The sequence below is a fragment of the Notolepis coatsorum genome (assembly GCF_963971535.1).
Source record: "Notolepis coatsorum genome assembly, chromosome: 5".
Classification (NCBI taxonomy): domain Eukaryota; kingdom Metazoa; phylum Chordata; class Actinopteri; order Aulopiformes; family Paralepididae; genus Notolepis; species Notolepis coatsorum.
Window position 1 is genome coordinate 10006178 of NC_140169.1, and position 22163 is coordinate 10028340.

The 22163-nt window shown below is 45.5% G+C and overlaps 1 protein-coding gene across 2 annotated transcripts in view; it reads right to left on the minus strand.

Moving 5' to 3' along the window:
- The window catches only part of lrch1 (leucine-rich repeats and calponin homology (CH) domain containing 1), a 348164-nt gene that overhangs the window by 115069 nt on the left and 210932 nt on the right, over positions 1 to 22163 (minus strand). The gene's annotated exons all lie outside the window — the stretch shown is intronic.

Below are 22163 nucleotides of genomic sequence, written 5' to 3' on the forward strand. Positions count from 1 at the left end.
CGAGAGAGAGCGAGAGAGAGAGCGAGAGACACAGAGCTAACAGAGAGAGACCCAGACATAGCTAACAGAGAGAGAGATATAAAGAGGGAGAGAGATAAACTGCTGCTATTTTTGAAGTTTATACCAAGTCTTTACTTACATGTACACATGTATGTATCTTTATTTTAAATCTTTACGAAATATTTTCTTTGTACATCGTTTTTGATACATTTCGATTGCTTTTATTGTTGTAACGCTGGCTTTGGCAATGTAAACGTATGTTTCCCATGTCAATAAAGCCCCTTTGAATTGAACTGAATTGAGAAAGAGAGAGGGGAGATCTTCCTACACTGTGAGAGACATATGGATCACATTTTTTCATTGAAACATTTTATAAAATCATTTTATCCATCTCCCTGATGCTCACAAGCGGTTGTATGTATGTGCGGAGAAAAGTCAGTGTCCTGTATTAGCTGCGAAATATGTTGATTGTTTTTGTTGTTATTCGTAATGTTATGGTGTTTTTGATTGCTTGTATATGTTGCTGTTTGTATGTTGCACTTGCTTTGACAATAAGTACTTTTAAATATGTCATTTTGCCAAAAGTTGTTTCAGCATTCAATTACTTAAACCATCTCTGACATGACAACACAAGAGCACACTACCAACGGCACACCAACGCATCTCTAGAGGTCATAGATACTAGCAAAAACTATTATTACACTGACTGTCTGGTCATTCAGATCATAATATTATGGACACAGCTACCATCGTGGTTTGAGGGAGGCAGGGCTGAACTGTAAATAGGACCTTTAACACAGTCAGTATATCTCTGATAACTAGAATGGCTGCTCATTGGAGCTCATTATGTCCGTGGCATGCTATGTAGTGGGTCTTCAATAGCTCACCCAGTAGGGGTGTAACAGTACGTGTATTCGTCCCGCAAATTTACGGTACACGCACCCATGCGACGAATACGCCCCACAGCGCAAACACACCCACATGCAGGCACTCGCGAGGTCCGTGCGAGCACACCGAGTCAGACTTCAGAGCGGCGAAAGTGCACGGAGGAGAAAGGCACATTTACATTGGAACAGCTACAGGGTCATTACAGTTTTCTTTCGTTTTCTTGTGCGCCCAATAACGTTAACCAAATGAAACCAATGGAAAGAAACACACACGCGTCGCCGACACACACACACAAGCCAACAAACGCATCAACATTCTCCCCCGCCGGACTCACAGGCACAATCAAATAAAAAGAAGAAACATACTTTTCCGGACAGATCATCTGAGCTCCACTGTGTTTAAATCCAAATAATCCTCTGCCATTGTTGTAATATGTCATGTAACTGAGGGGTACAATTCCCTGACTGTATTGATAAGTATGGTATCATTAAACCACTACCGCTTTATGTACTTTAACTACTGGCCATACAGTACACGATATCTAAATATGATGAACACTTTCCCACAATGAAATCGGTTCCAGACAAAGGTAATAATCAAATATTTAATATAGCAAAAGGTACATATGATATTTACTATTACATTTATGATTTGAATGCACTTGTAAGGCAAATGAGTACTCGTAGGCAAATCAACACTGAATGTCCAATCTCTGGTTACGCAGGAAGCAAGTATACAACCTGGCTCTTAGGGAATTAGATCTATGGTACACTTAATGATATAGCGGGATATTCTGGAAGGGGTCCTCCCGGTTGTAAGCCGGTAGGGGGGGTAGGAGAGCCGTCGGTAGTAGACCGTCTGGTCAACGATATCTAGGGAGACTTCAAGTACAGAAGACAGTGCGATAGACTCTTGATCCGCAGATGAATACACCTTGGTTCTCTTGTAGGCTGTAGCTCCACAATGAAGAAGAAGCTAGGCGACCTCAGTCTCTCTGAGCGCCGACTCAACTTGACTCCTCTCGGGGGTAAATCCAACACTCACAGGCGTCGGCGATTATCCGCTCCACAAATCACAGTACCAAAGCAAATATATTCCAGCCGCATAGGGCTCAGCAGTCGTCGGGTAGGTAATCCAGTGTACATGTCCCTCGGTCCTCGTCTAGATCTCCTCGGATGAAGGCGCCATGTGGTCGGCCCAGCCTGGTTAAGACTCTAGATAACACGAGGAAGCGTTGGAGATGCTGGTCACTTTAGAACTCTAACCGCACGATGCACCATACACGATAGACTATTATTACTTAATAGAAATACGTCGCACTCGACGGTACAGTGCCAAACTCTGACAATTCAGCTATTAATTCGCACGAGGTCTCGATGCTATTCTAAGGCCAAACAGGCCATACTACACCGCACGTCGTATCGTGGGTGAGGCTTCACGTTCTGTTACTAAGTTGGAAGAAGGGTAAAGGACTAAGGGTCTTCTACATTTACTTGCGCCATATTTATATGCACGGTGAACAAATAGTGCCACTCTCATTTCGGTAGCCGTATCCCTGAGCGGAGCCGGGGCTAGTACGGACATGTCTCGTCGGTACCTTTGAACTTGACGCCAGGGGCTGGTCCCCTGGCGCCTGGTCCTTTTGTCCAATAAGAGAATGAACTATTATGGGCTATAGTAGGCTAAAGGGATATTCCGTGTATATGTACAAGGAATATACAAGGGATATCAAACGATATACAAATACTATTCAATATATATCAATAAATAAATATATATATTCGGTTTAATCTGATCCTTCGTAACATGTCATCTGTTCTCTAGTTTTCAGTCTGGTCGTGAAGTTAAATTCTCTCTGGAAGTGAAACTGAAACTTAGCAAGGATAAGTTTAAAGGGGCAGTAGGCAAGTCGATGCCTGAACACAGAATGACACCAGTATCACTAATTACCATGGCAAGCCTATATAAAATTATTCTATTTAATAATAATAATTATAATAATTATCATAAATATAATATATAGATTTAAAAAAAAAATGTAAGAAAAGATTTATATTAATAATAATTATTATAAATATTTGTTTTCTGTTGTACCGAACTCGTACCGAACCGTGACCCCAATACCGAGGTACGTACCGAACCGTGGCTTCTGTGTACCGTTACACCCCTATCACCCAGTGAATGGAGGCTGTATGGCAGGGGTCGGCAATTAGGTTTGGCCGCGGGCCAGATTTTCCCCAAGCCGTTGCTTGGCGGGCCAGGATAAAAAACAATGGCTAATTTAATATACTGATATTGAAAAAAGACAAACGTTTTTCTCTGGTCTGCATCCCCCCAACAACCGTGTGCACTGCACTGCACCCACTCTGCAATCCGCCAAACAAAGTTCTCACTCATCCATTCATTCATGAACAGCTCTCAGCTGTTGCTGATCACCGCGGCACCGGCGGGTGATGAACAGATCAGAATGCATGAAAACACGACTCACCATACCTCCTTGTTTGTTGTTAAGTCCTCCAAAATCCCTGCTAATGTTTGAAACATGTCATATCCACTCGCCGCCCTCTCCAATTCCAGATTGGCGTTGAATGCAGCTACTTTATCTGCAAACTTGCCTCGTTGTTGTTGTTGTTGTTGTTGTTGTCGCCACATATTATGCAGAGATGACGTCGGCTCGGCACGCAAGAATCACCGAACTGTTGCGATAAACCCGTATTTTAAGTATGGCTCCTGTTTATTAACACTATGGGTGCCGGAGGTTAAATTCATGCTATACCATGGGTTGCCAGCTCTATTTGTCTATGGATAAGTACCCCTTCTTTGCATGGCTATAACTTTTTAAATTCTATTGCTACATTGCCATTATTAGGGCCCATTCAAAGTCCTATATGCAGGGCCGCCTGGGAGAAATGCGAGGCCCTGTGCGAGATTTAAACGCGAGCCCCCCCCCCCCCCCCAAAAGGTAAAAAAAAAAAAAAAAATATATATATATATATATAAAAAAAAAAATTTAAATTTTTTTTTTCATACAGTCAACATATTCTTAAATAATAGCGCTGCCCGAGGCTGGGCATGATACAGTCAACATATAGCAAGAGAGAGAGCGAGAGAGAGCTCCCGTTCTACAGTCAATATACAGTGTACAGAGAGAGAGACACATTGGAAAGAAATTGAAATGCTATTTGGCCCTAAACAGAGAGTACACAGTGGCAGAATACCTGAGCACTGTGACTGAAGATCCTTGACTAGGTACAGACTCAGCGAGCACAGCCTAGCCATCGAGAAAGGCCGCCATAGGCAGACTGTGTGTGTTAGAAAGAGAGAGAGAGAGAGAGAGAGCATGTGTGTTTGTCGTGTGTGTGTTAGAGAGAGAGCATGTATGAGAGAGATAAGCAAAGATGACCCCTAAAGGATATTCAACTTTTAATGAAAGAACAAAACAGAAGGAAAAGATAACTTCACAAAGGCAACATGAATATACATAGATCCAAAAGGACAAAGATCAACACTTAAATCCAAAGAGAAGAGGGTCTATATCAGAGAAAACAAAGCAGCAAGGAGCCAATGGCCGACATCAGCTAAAGGCTAGCCAGGTAGGCTACTGACACCAGGCCACACACAGCTTTGGCCAACGGCCCAACGCTACCCAAGCTACACAAACGACCAAGACAATGAATTCACACACAGCACATGTCGTATCTCCAAATGTTGTGAAGTAACATATGTTTTGCCTGGAAAAAAACATCGTTATTAACAAAACATTCGGGAGGGGAAGGAAGGAAGAGTGGGGTAATGTCATGACATTTTCATTAATCTTACCTGCACCAAGGAACGCAGGGCGAAAGGCCGCAACACAGGTCTCCACGTTGATGAAAGGCCTCTCGCTGGCGGGACAAAAATAAGCTATGGCCAGAGCCTTGTCATGGTGCAGGCCCGACTACATCTTCTGTCAAAGATGATGTCGTAGTCAGAGTGCCAGAACCCCCTGCTATTCTCACGGCTAATGTCAATGGTCGTAGCACAAGCTAACAGCTAACTAGTCTCTAGGCTAACTGATAGCATCAAACGAACGTTCCCAGCCGAGCGCAGCCGGCAGCTAACGTCGTAGCTAAACAGCTAACTGGCTAACAGTTAGCTCAACCAGGCTATCGCTAACCATTAGCTAACACAGAAGCAAGCTATGCGGCTACATACAGGTGCTGACACCAGGCCACACACCGTTAGCTACTAGTAGTACTACAACAGCTAGTCGGCCAGTTTCGCTCCAGAGAGAGAGAGAGAGAGAGAGAGAGAGAGAGAGAGAGAGAGAGAGAGAGAGAGAGAGAGAGAGAGATATCCACGGCGGGAATAGAATAGAGTTAATAGAATAGGTTAAAAACTCACCAAACGTCCAAGAGGATGGAGACAACCGCGTGGAGTTGACGAAGTTCATCTGCCAAACGACCATCCTCTTCATCTTGGCTGCATGCGCTGTCTCTAGGTTAGCTAACGCTAGTTAGCCTTTAGCTAAGCTAGCTACTAGCCGACATCATCATGGCTATATCCCGACTGCACCATGACAAGGCTCCGGCCATTTGTCCCGCCAGCGAGAGGCCTTTCGTCAACGTTCCTTGGTGACCGACCGACTGATAATGACCGACGTCTTCGTCTTGGCTGGCATAACTAAGCATAATAGTCAAAAGCTGCACGCGCGAAATAGTCAAACGCAGCTGACGCACGCCGGCGTACTACACATGATGTAAGTAACCACTCCCTTCGTTGAAACCAATAGTATGTCTGCTGCAGAGCCCCAGAGCTCCAATAGTGAGTATGTCTGCAGACCCAGGAACAAGTCAGACACATTCTACAAATGTGTCTAATGTGAAATATATAAGCATATAAGCAAAACTAGATTTTAGGTCTGTGATGAAAAAGGGCCTCGCGGGAAGGGGGGCCTCGCAAAAAAATAAAAAATAAAATAAAAAAGTATTTTTTTTTATTTTTTTTTGTGCGAGGCCCCCCTTCCCGCGAGGCCCTGTGCGACCGCACTGCTCGCACACCCCCTGAGGCGGCCCTGCCTATATGTATTGTTCATTGTGTAGCAACGTTAAACTTTTTCATTCACATATTCATAGTAAAGTATGGTCTAATGTATAAGTATGTTTTCATCTCTTTCTGCAGCTTTCTCCAGAACGTGATCTATAGCCCCAAATGCATTATATTGATGATGAAATACAGTTTGATGGCAATCGGGGCGATATAAAAAATTTCAATTGGACGTACTTCTAGAATGATCTACGTATGATCTGATGATGACCGGATGGGCGGGGGATAGTTTATAATTCCGTGGGCAGCGTTATATCATTCATCTAGTGTGGGTCATATGTTCATCATAACAGTTTATATGGAACACGTTCAAGAATAACGCTGAATCTCACCGGATCTTCCTCGCGCCGTTGGACGATCAGCGTTGTTACAAAGGGTCAGATTAAACCGAATATATATATTTATTGCTTGATATCCCTTGTATAATATTTGTATATCGTTTGATATCCCTTGTATATTCTTTGTATATATACACGGAATATCCCTTTACCTGGGCACAAACCAGACCATAATATTCGTTCTCCTATTGGACAGCGACCCCTAGGCGCCAACGGCCATACCCCCAATGGCAAGTTCAAAGCCACCGCCAAGGCATGTCTCAACAAGTCCAGGTTTGCGCAGTAATACGAGACAGAACTGAGGTTGGCACTAGATAATTCACCTTACGTATAAATACGTCGCAGGTGGATACAGCAGTAGTTGAGTACCAAAACGTTAAAGCCTTCACCACGAGTCAACGACCAAGTGAAGTGAGCAACTTTGCGTCTAAATAGAGCACTTATAACACGTGCGAATAGGATAGTAAAAGTGTCAGAGTTGAGTGAAATAACGTCAAGTTCGACCTAGTTAATGTGAAGTATAGTGCACAGGAGAATCTACACCGGCGAATGCAGAGCCTTTTCCGGCTGGATTATATTGCTTTGGTACTGTGGCTGCTGGAGCAGAGAACCGTCTACCCCACTGCTGTGTGGGATCTACCCTGTGAGGAGCACCATCGAGCCCGCCTCTAGGACCACAGAGGCTGGCTGGCTTTCGTCCATGCTGTCGAGCATACTTGGATTGTAGCTGTTGCTTTTGTCTGCCGATCAAGGGAGTAATGTACCGCCTCCCGTAGCTGGAGCTTCTTTATTCCTCATTGATCCAGACTTTGCTCCCGAACATTCCTCTGCCCTGCCGGCTTACAACCGGAGGGAACCCCCCTAGTGTCTCCAGCTGACTACGAGTGTGCCTTATGTAATTCTTATGCTACAGGTGGCGTCAGTTATACCCATCTTACTATGCTCATGGACTTACGCTCTTGACCTACTTAAGTGTTCTTCGCCTTACAAGCGCAAGTATAATTCTCATTCTGTAACCTACCGTTGCTGCTATAATAATAAATCCCTCCAAATAGAACTTTAGGTGTCATTGTTGTATTCTTGTGTGGGTGTTCACCAGATATACCGTGTACTGTATGGTCAGTAATTAAAGTACATAACTAAGTAGTGGTTTAATAATACCATACTCTCAATACAGTCAGGGAATTGTACCCCTCAGTTACAATTGGTCCTTCGAGCCGGAGGGTATCAGTGTAATATCTAATATAATATTGATATTAACCATGGCCAGCGGTGAACACTCCCCAAGCAGCTCCCCCGAGCTAGAACGCCCGCAGCGCAGACGTCAGCCACCTCCCTATCTAGAGGCATACGCTGTCAGTCTAATACCTAGCTTTATAAAGACGTTAAATGCGGATAAAATAAATAAAGCGGATAGTCAAAGCATGTCAAAACCTACCGACCAGGCGACCCTGCCAGTAGAGAACCCAGTGGGTTCTAACGTAACTGACCAAGCTCACGGGGGGGACCAGGGGGGACATGACATGACTATACCCCCAGACAACGTCAACGGAATAGTCCCCGGAGAGCTCCAGGATAAAGAAAGCGCTCCGGGGACAGAACCCGACACACAACCAAGAGAAGAGAAGCGCGCCCAGGAGATGGATCTCGAGGCGCGCCCAGAGAACAGATCTCCAACGAGCACTGCCAGAAGCCGATCACCTCCGTCAGCGTCTTCCCCCAGCGAAGCGGACAAGATGCTGGCGCAGGCATTCATCGCCACCCTGGCAGCCTCCACCAAACTCGATCGACTTCAAGCGCAACAACTAAGTGAGCGCGAACATTCTACCATGGAAAGAGAACGCCTCCAGGCTCAACAGACGAGCGAGCGCGAACACGCTGCAATCGAGCGAGAGCGCTTCCAGGCGCAACAAAGGAGTGAAGACGACCGCATAAGACTGGAGACCAGACGCCTTCAGACGGAAGAGAGCATTGAAAGAAGCCGCGCCGATGCGCAGCGCGACGCCGCCAATGCACAGCGCGATGCCGCCAATACCCAGCGCGAAGCACAGCGCGACGCCGCCCATGCCCAGCGCGAAGCAGAGCGCGACCAGCTGCAGGCGCAGATGGTAGAACAATTGATTGCCATGGCGACACCCCCTCTCTCTGCTCGGAGCTCCCGGAGATCATCACGACAAGGGTCTAGGGCACATTCCCCTACCCGACCAAGCGACCCGGGACCCCGCCAACAGGAGGATCCTGTCCACGTCTCCGAACCCCCTCCCCGACCGGTCCATACGAGACCCAGCAACCGGGAAGAACCGGCCTATGTCGCCGAGAGACTGACTAGAAGACTCCAGGACCTAGCAGAGGAAGAGGAAGAGGAAGAGGAGGAATGTCAAGCCGACCAGCAGCAACGTACTCTGGACCAGGAGGCCCAGTACAGCCCCGACCAGCAGCAACGTACTCTGGACCAGGAGGCCCAGTACAGCCCAGACGTCAGCCCCGAGTCACTGCGCTACAAACCCCCGACTCAACTCACGGGTGAGTTTGACGCACCGTCAGCACCGAGGAACAGCACCTGGGTACCCGGCCCCTGGTACCCACCAAGTACCAACCCACGACAACACGTACGGGGAGACTCGCCCAGGAGGCCTCTTCCCCTACGCTCACCAATGTGCCAGCCATCCATGGCATCGTACCTTGGCACACCGACGTTCCCAGACTTTACGCGCGAGGACAGAGCACAGTACACGGAATTACGGATGTGCTTGGAGACTATGATGTCCGACGTCCCCGATGAGTCGTACAAATATGCCATCCTCCTCAAGCATCTCAAGGTGCCCAGAGCACATAATATAGCGCTGGCATATTCCAACTCAAGCACCCCATACTCCGCGGCTCTAGTGGCCCTCGATCAGCGTTATGAACGCATATGGGACTACGTGATACAAGAAATAAGAGACATCGACCGCCTCCCCCCAGCCAAAGACAATAGAGCATTGGATGACCTCTCTATCAAGGTACAATCCCTGGTAGGGATGCTGGGGTCCCAAAGGGAAAAAGGGAGATATGAACTGTATGCTAACTCTAATGTAGAACGGATATTAGAGAAGCTCCCTCCAGCCCGCCAAGAGCGCTTTCGGCGGCAGAGAGACCACCGTGATCCGTGACTCGGAGATCTAACGATAACCGCCGGTCGGTGACCGTTATGCACCAAGCCGAATCAGTACCGCAGCACAAGAACCACAACACCCCCTCGACGAAAGAGGAGTGGAAGATTGAATGCCAGTACTGTGAAGGGGAACATCGGCTGTATCAATGTGACACTTTCAAGAAGCTGACCACGGACGAGGTGAGTCAGTGGATCAAGGCCAACCGCCGCTGCTTCTGCTGCGCGCGCAGCCATATGGCAGCTGAGTGCCGCTTAAAGAAGAGATGCAGCAAGTGTGACGGCACCCACTTGGAGGTCCCGCATGACATCAACAAGCGTCCGCCAGGACAACAAAGTGGGCCCGTCACGGTGATGTATCAGGCCGAGGCGGTGGCACCAGTACCGAAGATCCACCAGACCGCCCCCTGGTGTACCGACTGCTACAGCAGACACTGGGAGTCACGGTGCTACTCGGACGACCGCGAGTCGGCACCACTCCAGAAGATCCAAGGCAACCCACCAACAGGAGTGCTCCATATAGACCAGCATAGCGGGACCCCCCGAGTGCTCATCAAAGTGGTCAGAGTGCTCCTGAGCTACGAGGACAAGGTCCTGGACACTTACGCCATCCTAGACGATGGGTCTGAAAAGACTCTCCTCCTCGCTTCCGCCGTAGCCCAGTTGGGCCTGCGGGGTGCCAAAGGAACAATGACAATCCGTACCATCAGAAGAGACCAGAAGACCATAAAGGGTGAAAATGTCTCCTTCAAGATAGCAGCGGTGGACCAGCCCGAGAAGCAGTATAGTATCACTAACGTCTTCACCAGCCACGACATAGGCCTGTCACAGTACACCTACCCCATCCCACAGCTGATGGCGAAGTACGTGCACCTACGTCAACTACCTATACCGCTCATCGACGGCGCCACACCGACCCTGCTCATCGGCTCCGACCACGCAGACCTCATTCTCCCAATTGAGGCGGCCCACATCGGACCCAAAGGATGCCCAGTCGCGGTTCAGACCCGACTGGGGTGGACGCTCCAGGGCCCCCTCTACGGACTTGACAGTAAACCCACGTCTACACGCTGCCTGCACACAAAGGTGAGCGACACAGGCCACTCTCTCGTACAGCCCGTTGAGAGGCTATTGACATTAGGCGAGAGGCCTGTGAGAGAACCGTGGGCACAAACCCAGCACCCCAAGCGACTCCTTGATTGGGCGGCCGGAACCGGCCCCTCCTCAGACAGGGTACAGACCAAACAAGAGGAACAGACGGAGGATGTGGAGGCACAGCCAAGCACAGATCAACCAGTCTCAGGCCCGCTTCCTCCTAAGCCCCCCTCCATCCCGTCCAGCCCGTCAGTAGCGGGTCAAGGACAGGGACAACTTAAAAGTGGACACAATCGTCATGATCATAGACCAGTCACTACCCCGAGCGGCGTGGCCGGCCGGCCGCGTAAGCAAAGTGATCACTGGTGCCGACGGAAAGGTCAGAGCGGCAGAAGTTCTTATCCAGGGACGGACATACACCCGACCCGTGGCGAGGCTGATAGAGTTGCCAAGGCTCCCTGACTCCCTTGATGACGACCATGACCCACTGACTTTGTGAATTGCCCTACTCCCCACAACGGACATTGAGTAGTTGACAAGACGGTTAATCTGTCTCTACTTATCTAATTAGGTGCGGACTAATTAGGAGGCGGCTGTTACAAAGGGTCAGATTAAACCGAATATATATATATTTATTGCTTGATATCCCTTGTATAATATTTGTATATCGTTTGATATCCCTTGTATATTCTTTGTATATATACACGGAATATCCCATTACCTGGGCACAAACCAGACCATAATATTCGTTCTCCTATTGGACAGCGACCCCTAGGCACCAACGGCCATACCCCCAATGGCAAGTTCAAAGCCACCGCCAAGGCATGTCTCAACAAGTCCAGGTTTGCGCAGTAATACGAGACAGAACTGAGGTTGGCACTAGATAATTCACCTTACGTATAAATACGTCGCAGGTGGATACAGCAGTAGTTGAGTACCAAAACGTTAAAGCCTTCACCACGAGTCAACGACCAAGTGAAGTGAGCAACTTTGCGTCTAAATAGAGCACTTATAACATGTGCGAATAGGATAGTAAAAGTGTCAGAGTTTAGTGAAATAACGTCAAGTTCGACCTAGTTAATGTGAAGTATAGTGCACAGGAGAATCTACACCGGCGAATGCAGAGCCTTTTCCGGCTGGATTATATTGCTTTGGTACTGTGGCTGCTGGAGCAGAGAACCGTCTACCCCACTGCTGTGTGGGATCTACCCTGTGAGGAGCACCATCGAGCCCGCCTCTAGGACCACAGAGGCTGGCTGGCTTTCGTCCATGCTGTCGAGCATACTTGGATTGTAGCTGTTGCTTTTGTCTGCCGATCAAGGGAGTAATGTACCGCCTCCCGTAGCTGGAGCTTCTTTATTCCTCGTTGATCCAGACTTTGCTCCCGAACATTCCTCTGCCCTGCCGGCTTACAACCGGAGGGAACCCCCCTAGTGTCTCCAGCTGACTATGAGTGTGCCTTATGTAATTCTTATGCTACAGGTGGCGTCAGTTATACCCATCTTACTATGCTCATGGACTTACGCTCTTGACCTACTTAAGTGTTCTTCGCCTTACAAGCGCAAGTATAATTCTCATTCTGTAACCTACCGTTGCTGCTATAATAATAAATCCCTCCAAATAGAACTTTAGGTGTCATTGTTGTATTCTTGTGTGGGTGTTCACCAGATATACTGTGTACTGTATGGCCAGTAATTAAAGTACATAACTAAGTAGTGGTTTAATAATACCATACTCTCAATACAGTCAGGGAATTGTACCCCTCAGTTACAAGCGTGGTGTAGACCGTTTTCGATTATGGGATGTTTATCCTGATGAACCATTTCCAGCTTGTATAATACTATATACGTCCAAATCATGTTGTTTATCGAGTTATTGGCAATGGATCGCTATTATATTGTGACGAGCCAGAGTCCCGGCAGCCAAACCGAGTGCCCGGAAGTAATATGGCCGACCAGCACAACCTCCATAGCACTTCCTGTTTGGCGATTGCGCCGATCGGCCACCAGATGGCGCTCCTGAACCGCCAGAGAGCTCAGTGGGTCCTCCTGGTGGATCTCAGGCCAGCGGAGGGGAAATATGAATCCGATCACAGATTTTTGAAATATTGATATTAAAGACGCTGTAAAGCGTCCTTCGGCAACTTGAGCATGGCCGGGAATGACGCTGTAAAGCGTTTCCCGGCAGTTAAAGTGTTAAAAGAAGCGTTATATTTCCCCAATGCTATCCAAAGATGTTTGTTTTGTTTTCTTCAACTCGCTCGCGAGTCGCATCTCGAACGCGGAAGTGAAAGTGCGTTAGGGAAATAGACACGGGGTTCTCCCAGTCCACCTGACCATTTCTAGCATTTCAATTGGCTATAGTGACAGACATGCTTTTGATGACTGCCGGTAGATAGATACAGCTTCACAATAAAAGACACCCTGGCGTCCCGAGTGAATATTTCCCGTGCGTCAAATAAATATCATATTCTCAAAATAATCTGACGGGCCAGAAATTATTGCTGGCGGGCCAATGTTGGCCCGCGGGCCGCCTATTGCCGATCCCTGCTGTATGGCATCATGTACACATACGCTTTATGTCGTCTCTTGTGGCCTTTTGATTTAAAGCTCATTGGAATTGATCATTTTAAAGAAGAAATGTTGCCATGGAGTGATCATGTTTTTAATATTGTTGGTTTTCCATAGGAATGTGAAGACTTTTTCTCCATTTATTTTATTTGTGTACGCTCACTATCTTGTTTTTATTTGTGTTTGTTTTAATGTTGTTCTAGAGGAGAATGTGAATGAATGATGCCTTTCTTGGCAATCTTTATTTATACTCGATAATACACTGAGTACACAGTGTAACACATTTACAGTGCCGTCGAGATGTTATATTCACAAGTGTCACAGTGCGTTCAGAAATATAAAGACATCAGACAATCAGAATAATTAAGAGCACATTTTAAAGCACTAATTTAAAGCAAATATCAATGTGATTACCCTGGTTAAATAAAGGATAAGAAAAAACCTAAAGTCTCAAGCGTGTCTGCAAATCCTGATTTCTCAAAACCGATACTCTGACTGTCCAACCAGAAGAAGTTGGCTTATTTAAAATACCACTCACACTCATGGTTAAAACACAAACATAACTGTAACTGGGTTTAAACACACTAGAATATAGAAAGAGACAAAAAAGCACACACACAATTATAACATTTACAACACTTAACCTCTTAAGCCCCTTAACACTTTCAGTGCCCAGCAGGGGGCGCACATTTAGTGCTTGAATGCCCACCATCCACTGCAATGTTAGCATTAATATCGCCTAATCTTTTTTTTTTATCCACTTTTTCTCCCATTTTCTATATTTTCTCCCATCCCAATTTCGTATCATCCAATTCAACCCTCCCATGTCACGAACGCTGTTTCTTGCCTCCCACAAGCCGGCTGCAATGTGGACTAAGTCATACATAGCACAAGTCCCCTCCGGTACTTGAGGTAACAGCAGTCGCATCTTTTCACCTGCGCAGCTCGATCTCTCAGTGGCGAGGAGTAACGCGTGGGAGGCTCACGCTGCCCCCGACACTTCCTGATTCTACTGTGCAGGCGCACCAACCGACCTGTAGGAGTCGCTGTCCACAACGCCCGATCCCCACCCATCAGTTTCCCACCCTCTAATACTGCCAATTGTATTAGCACGGACGACCAGCCAAACTGAAAACAATGTGGAGAGCTGGATTCGAACACGCAAACCCAACGTCTCCACATTGGTGGCGAGTGCCTTGCCCACTACACCACCTAGCCGCCCTAATATCGCCTAATCTATGTTTTAAATTATGGCTATGTGTCTAATCTGCCCATCGCATTATCAATGACTCATTTCCAGTCAACATTGTCAAAGCGGATTGTTTTTTTATCGGTTCATTTCTGTTTTATAGCATTTTGAAAAGCCCTCGTTTTCACGGAAAAATAAAAGATTCCATGATAATCGCCCTGTACTGTAATATTCTAGAACGTTGTCATTTTTCGGCCTATTTATGAATCGTTTTCAAATAAACGCTAGATTTTTTTGATCCACTTTTTCTCCCATTTTCTATATTTTCTCCCATCCCAATTTCGTATCATCCAATTCAACCCTCCCCTGTCACGAACGCTGTTTCTTGCCTCCCACAAGCCGGCTGCAATGTGGACTAAGTCATACATAGCACAAGTCCCCTCCGGTACTTGAGGTAACAGCAGTCGCATCTTTTCACCTGCGCAGCTCGATCTCTCAGTGGCGAGGAGTAACGCGTGGGAGGCTCACGCTGCCCCCGACACTTCCTGATTCTACTGCGCAGGCGCACCAACCGACCTGTAGGGGTCGCTGTCCACAACGCCCGATCCCCACCCATCAGTTTCCCACCCCCTAATACGGCCAATGTGTATTAGTATGAACGACCAGCTAAACTGAAAGCAAGGTGGAGCGCTGGGCGCATTCGTGGCGAGCGCCTTGCCCACTACGCCACATAGCCGCCCTCAAATAAACGCTAGATTATCGATAGTATATGTGTACGTGTGCACGCTGGTGCCGCGCGCTGAAAATCGATTCTCTCAGTTCCTGATCGATCTTACAGTCAAACAGCCATATCACATTATAGGGGAAAAGCTTATATCTCCGTGAAAACGGGTCTGATTATCCTAAGACTGGTAAAATAGATTCCTTACCTGAGATCAGATGGTATCCAAATGGATTATTCCAATTCCTGATCGCCATTCCAAAAATCGATCCTTTTATTGATCCCACGCGCAGGGCCGCCTCAGGGGGTGTGCGAGCAGTGCGGTCGCACAGGGCCTCGCGGGAAGGGGGGCCTCGCAAAAAAAAAAAAAAAAAAAAAAAAAAAATTATAATTTTTTTTTATTATTTTTTTTTTTTTTTGCGAGGGCCCCCTTCCCGCGAGGCCCTTTTTCATCACAGACCTAAAATCTAGTTTTGCTTATATGCTTATATATTTCACATTAGACACGTTTGTAGAATGTGTCTGACTTGTTCCTGGGTCTGCAGTCCTGCAGCTGCAGACATACTCACTATTGGAGCTCAGCCTCTGGGGTTCTGCAGCAGCATTGGTTTCAACGAAGGGAGTGGTTTTACTTACATCATGTGTAGACAGTGTAGTACGCCGGCAGCGTGAGTCGGCTGCGTTTGACATTTTCGCGCGTGCAGCTTTTGACTATGCTTAGTTATGCCCAATAGCCAAGACGAAGAAAGAGGTCGGTCATTATCAGTCGGTCGGTCAAAGGAACGTTGACGAAAGGCCTCTCGCTAGCGGGACAAATGGCCGGAGCCTTTCATGGTATAGCCATGTCGGCTAGTAGCTAGCTTAGCTAAATGCTAACTAGCGTTAGCTAACCTAGCGAGGCGAGGCGAGTGGATGTCTTTTCAAAAGAAGGAGAAGAGAACTTGTGAGCAGATAAATCTGTTAGGCAGCAATACGCCGAAATTACACCGTGGGGCCAAGAAAGTCTCCTTCCACGTTGATACTGCGTTATGGTGAGTCAACTTATGATTATATACCCGCCGTGGACCTGAGTCACCTGACCCTATCTCTCTTTCTCTCTCTGGAGCCAAACTGGTCGACTAGCTAATACTACTAGTAGCTAACTGTGTGAGCTAACTGTTAGCCAGTTAGCTGTTTAGCGTCAGCTGGGAACGTTCGTTTGATGCTATCAGTTAGCCTTGAGAATAGCAGGCCCTTTGACAGAAGATGTAGTCGGGCCTGCACCATGACAAGGCTCTGGCCATAGCTTTGTCCCGACAGCGAGAGGCCTTTCGTCAACGTGGAGACCTGTGTTGCGGCCTTTCGCCCTGCGCCTCGTGCAGGTAACGTAAGATTAATGAAAATGTCATGACATTACCCCACTCTTCCTTCCTTCCCCTCCCGAATGTTTTGTTAATAACGATGTTTTTTTCCAGGCAAAACATATGCTACTTCACAACATTTGGAGATACGACATGTGCTGTGTGTGAATGGTCGTTTGTGTAGCTTGGGTAGCGTTGGGCCGTTGGCCAAAGCTGTGTGTCACGTGGCCTGGTGTCACAGTACCTGGCTAGCCTATTTAGCTGATGTCGGCCATTGGCTCCTTGCTGCTTTGGTTTCTCTCTTCTTGTTGGATTTAAGTGTTGATCTTTGTCCTTTTGAATCTCTCATACATGCTATAGTCTCTCTCTAACACACACACACATGACAAACACACATGTTCTCTCTCTCTCTCTCTCTCTTTCTAACACACACAGTCTGCCTATGGCGGCCTTTCTCGATGGCTAGGCTGTGCTCAAGGATCTTCAGTCAGTGCTCAGGTATTCTGCCACTGTGTACTCTCTGTTTAGGGCCAAATAGCATTTCAATTTCTTTCCAATGTGTCTCTCTCTCTCTCTCTCTCTCTCTCTGTACACTGTATATTGACTGTAGAACGGGAGCTCTCTCTCGCTCTCTCTTTTGCTATATGTTGACTGTATCATGCCCCGCCTCGGGCAGCGCTATTATTTAAGAATATGTTGACTGTATAAAAAAAAAAAAAAATAAAAAAAAATATATATATATATTTTTTTTAAGCAGCCCCACAGAGGTTTATTGTAAAATGCGGCTTGCATCTGGCCTACGCGGTGGGTCTGTTCGGGACACAGAGTCTGAAAATGTTTCTTTTTACCTGGGAATCGATACCGGTACGGTACCCAACGGTACCTTTTTTTCTGTACTTTACTCTCCCTCTCTGAAGTCTAAACTTCACAACACACAATCTAAAACCCCTTACCTCCCTCTCCCAAACTGTTCCTACAACAATCTTTTTTATGTTGCATGATCATGTATATTTATTTTGTATTATAATTTTTTTTGTGTTTAAATATCAACATTATCTGGCAATCCTCAGTAAATACTATCAAACTCCTCTGATGTCAGACCAGATATGAGACGTGTGCACACACACACACACACACACACACACACACACACACACACACCCCCCCCCCCCCCCCCCCTGGTCATGTTTTCTACTTTTTTGAGATATTTTGAGTGTGTGTGTGAGCACAGCAGTGTCTGTGTTTATTATTATTTCATGAAATTGGGTAAATATCTTAATTTTACATATATGTTCATTGTCTTAAAAGCTTATAACATGAAACACTCTAGAAAAATAGTTACAGTATTTACTGCCTTGTTTACCCCTGGTCCCTTTTTCTACTCTCCGTCCGCTCCAATGTTAAAACGGCATTTTTAACCATTTTTAAATATGCTCTTATTCGTTCAATTCTCAATATATCTACCAAATCCTTGCATATTCCACGAGCTAAGGACCCTATCTAGGTCAGGATGTGCTGTTACCGATGTAAAAAGCATGGTGGCGTAATCGCTCCACAGATAACTTTGCCACAATTCAAGGGAGGTGAGATATGCTGTACCGGGCAGCTAGTGATTGAAACGCCGGAGACATCGTTTGGGGTGGTGGTGGGGGGGGGGGGGGCGAGTGGATTTTCTGAGACAGAACCAGATACGAACCGGACCGCGCAGTCGACAGCGCGCCATACGCCGAAATACAAGCCCCCCATCGCCGGCGCGCGCCAACGAGGAAGTGTCATGCACGGAGCAAGTCTGGTTCTCTTCCCAACAGCGAGGCGTGTCCAATATTTCTGCCGCATAACAACATGGAACAGCCCGCACCAGATTTGGGTAAGTTGAGCGCTTAGTAACGTTTCGCCTCAACGCCGTTTCTGGCCGAACTAGTCATCGAATCTTTAATATTTTTTTTTATTCGTATTCAGGGGTAATTCGTCGAGATATTTCTAAATGTAATTTATCAAAAAAAAATATGAGAAATATGGTCAAAAACAAAATTTATCCGTTTTTTCGATGAAAAAAACACGTTGTATCAAACAAACACAGGTTTGAGTGGTTATAATTCATAAATATGAGTAATCTGTTGAGAGATATATTGGGATTATGCTATTACTGTTAATCATGGGTAGATTTTTTTTTTTTAAATAGTAAACAGTTAAAATGATATGGCTTTAAACATGATGTATCATTTCATCTCTTAAGCCCAGTGAGTTCCACCATTGCTAGGGATGCACAAGGGTTTTAAATGATTTTAGAATACTTCAGCTAATGAAGTTAAATGTCTATTATCATCAACTATCCAGTTCGTTTTTATAGTGCAACGTTTTTCTATTTTTCTACATTAATTGAACCAGTAGAGAGAGAGAGATGCCCCCCCCCCCCCCCCCCCCCACCCTTTCCATAGTCAGCTCAGACGTTTTCTCTGACTTGAGCAGGGTTAGCTAGGAACAGCTTTCTCAAGCTTCGCACCTTGGGCATGGAATGGGCTACAGGACCATTATCCACTTAGACACCCCGGTCTCTCTTGGTGAATTTAAATCTGTATTACATAACTTCCTACAAGAAGAATGTTGCTGCTTTCTGTAGTCGGTGACTCGGGTCCCAACTGCAAAATTACTGTATTACCCTGTATTATACACTTTTACTATCATGTAGACTATTCTGCTTTGTGTTTTTGTGTTTACATGTGATGTACAGTATTGTATATTGTATATGCACATTTATTATGTTCTTGTGTGATGTATCGCACATTTTATTGCTGTGTGATGTATTGCAAATGTTATTGCTGTCATCTTGGCCATGTCTCCCTTGCAAAGGAGATCTTGTATCTCAATGGGACTTCCTGGTTAAAAAATAAATAAATAAAAAAAGAAAATTATTGCAGGCATGGCGATTTGATAATTGCATCATTCCAAATCGCGATTTCGATTAAAAAACGATGAATCGTGCAGCCCTAATTATCAGCGGTAGACTCGTTTGATGAAATATGAATTCAGATCGCTAATAAAAAAAAATCTGAGAATTCTCGTGATGGGCATTCAATGTGTTAACACATTCAGCGCCGACCCTGAGTATAGTCGGGTTAACTCGCCATCGTTTGAGAGTCAATCACAAGTATAGTCGAGTTTTAATCGTTATTTCTTTTATTATCGTTGGGAATGGGTCTGAGCTTGCAAAAGGGCAAATACCGCCGCCTATCGTCTCCCCGATGGTATTGCACATCATTGGATTGGATTGGCTGGGGATGTGCATAAAAAAAATAACTCCGGTCCAGGTTTTCCTTTTCGGGCATGCAGTATCGTGTTACCAGATTGACTGAGGACCCTCGGAGCAGCGTGGATTATGTGTTTTGGATATATAACGTTGGATCAATAAACACGATCAATATTTGGAATGGCGATCAGGAATTTGATTAATCTTTTTGCAGAACATCAGATGTGAGGTAAGGAATCTATGTTACCAGTCTTGGGTTAATCAGATGTTCCTTTCACCGCCATCGGAGCGTGTGTGTGTGTGTGTGTGCGTGCCGTTGGCGCTGAGCAAGGCACGGATAAGCGATTTTTCAGCCCGCTTCTATATCGTGCATAAGGACACATCCACTCGATAATCTAGCGTTTATTTGAAAACGATTCATAAATCAGCCGAAAAATTACAACGTGTTTTTTAAAGGGCTATTATCGCGTCTTTCTCTGGAATTACTAGAAATCACCAAAACTATACTCGTATTCAAAACGGTATAAAACGGAAAAGTACCGATCAAAAAACAATCCGTTTCGTACATGTTGACTGCAAGCAAGTCATTGATAAGCGACGGGTGTATTAGACCCATAGCCATAATTTAAGATATATTTTAAGCACTCGCAAATATCCCCATCCTCCCATTGATTAAAGCGTTGGCGTACTAGGCCTAATTTCCCGGAAGGGGCGTGGCACGCAATGTGTTAAGCTCATATTTCGTTAATAACATTTATATTCATTGGTAAACAAACGTAGTGCTGACAATATACACTTTGACTGCTGTTTTGATAGGGTTAGGGTCTTTACTCTTGGCTACATTTGAAAAAGAAAAACAACATCACTTAATACGGACTGTATTGATCTATTTCTGGGATGCGTCTTTGTTGGACAACCTTTTGAAAACAATCACGGTGGTCTTAACAAAGTAGGTCTCTAGAAAGAAAGGCCTCCTCCATTAAAGGTTCAACAGATATTATTTTAAAACTCTGCCCCCCCCCCCCCCCCCCCCCCTTCCTCAGGGCTCTCATCCAATCCCATCTCTCCTACACCCCCCCTCCGGTCGTCATGGCGTCAAGCTGCCGAGCCAGATCAAGGCACATCAATCTACCCCAGAGAGACGGTGATAATGATGAGGCAGCTGTGCAGGAAAACCACGGCAGTAAATCTACACAGACATGACGAGTCGGAGACTCAGTGGATGAGGTTGGAGGAATGCTCTGGAAGTTCTCAATGCGCTCTATCATTCAGGTCCAGTACATCGCGAATGAATAAAGACATAAAACGCTCTATAAACTCCGCTTTATGGAGTCTCATTCATCAAAACAATACTCCAACAATCATGACTTGATGATAATCACTTTGCATGGCTACAGGCCTCCTTGCTATTGCAAGGCAAACATATTTGTCAAGTTAGGTGGAAATCAGAGTGCATTCACAAGTAGCTAATACTTTCCTGTATAACAGGAATTCTTTCCCAAAATTGTATTGAATCTGGCGGTCATACTTGACCTATCAATTATCCAAATTACAGATTTGAAGATGTTAGTCCCCAGATTTGGTAATAAATCAGGTGAACAGACTAGGGGGAGTAGGGGAAAATAATTCTTCAAATCATTCAAGATGGTGGAAATTCCAGTATGGTGGACTTCATAGGTCCTTGTGGCAAAGTTGTTGAGTATTTACTCTACATAAATATGTTGTCTATAGCACCTTTAAGAGAGATGAGCTGACTTACTGAGTGTCGTTGTGTTCTGGCCGGGCGATATCCCACAGGCAGCACACAGGGACCAGTGACCTTTAGGCCACACCATGACATGCAAACACATGTTTTTAACCATCCAGAATACATGTGTTTCTGATGCTTGATTCCTCTCTCACACTGCCGTTCCTCAAGGAACAAAATAGTACCAAGATCGCTCTGAGAGACAAATCAAGCATCGGAATTACATGCAGACTGTTGTATTCGGTTGTATTCAGTTGTGGATTCTGCTGTATTCTGTTGTATTCTGTTGTATTCTGTTGTTTTCTGTTGTATTCTGTTGTGGACTGTTGTGTTCGGTTGTATTCTGTTGTATTCTGTTGTAATCTGTTGTATTCTGTTGTATTCTGTTGTATTCTGTTGTATTCTGTTGTAATCTGTTGTATTCTGTTGCAATCTGTTGTAATCTGTTGTATTCTGTTGTAATCTGTTGTATTCTGTTGTATTCTGTTGTATTCTGTTGTAATCTGTTGTATTCTGTTGTAATCTGTTGTATTCTGTTGTATTCTGTTGTAATCTGTTGTATTCTGTTGTATTCTGTTGTATTCTGTTGTAATCTGTTTTATTCGGTTGTATTCTGTTGTATTCTGTTGTAATCTGTTGTATTCTGTTGTATTCTGTTGTATTCTGTTGTATTCTGTTGTAATCTGTTGTATTCTGTTGTATTCTGTTGTAATCTGTTGTATTCTGTTGTATTCTGTTGTAATCTGTTGTATTCTGTTGTGGACTGTTTTCTTATGTTGTGGACTGTTTTAT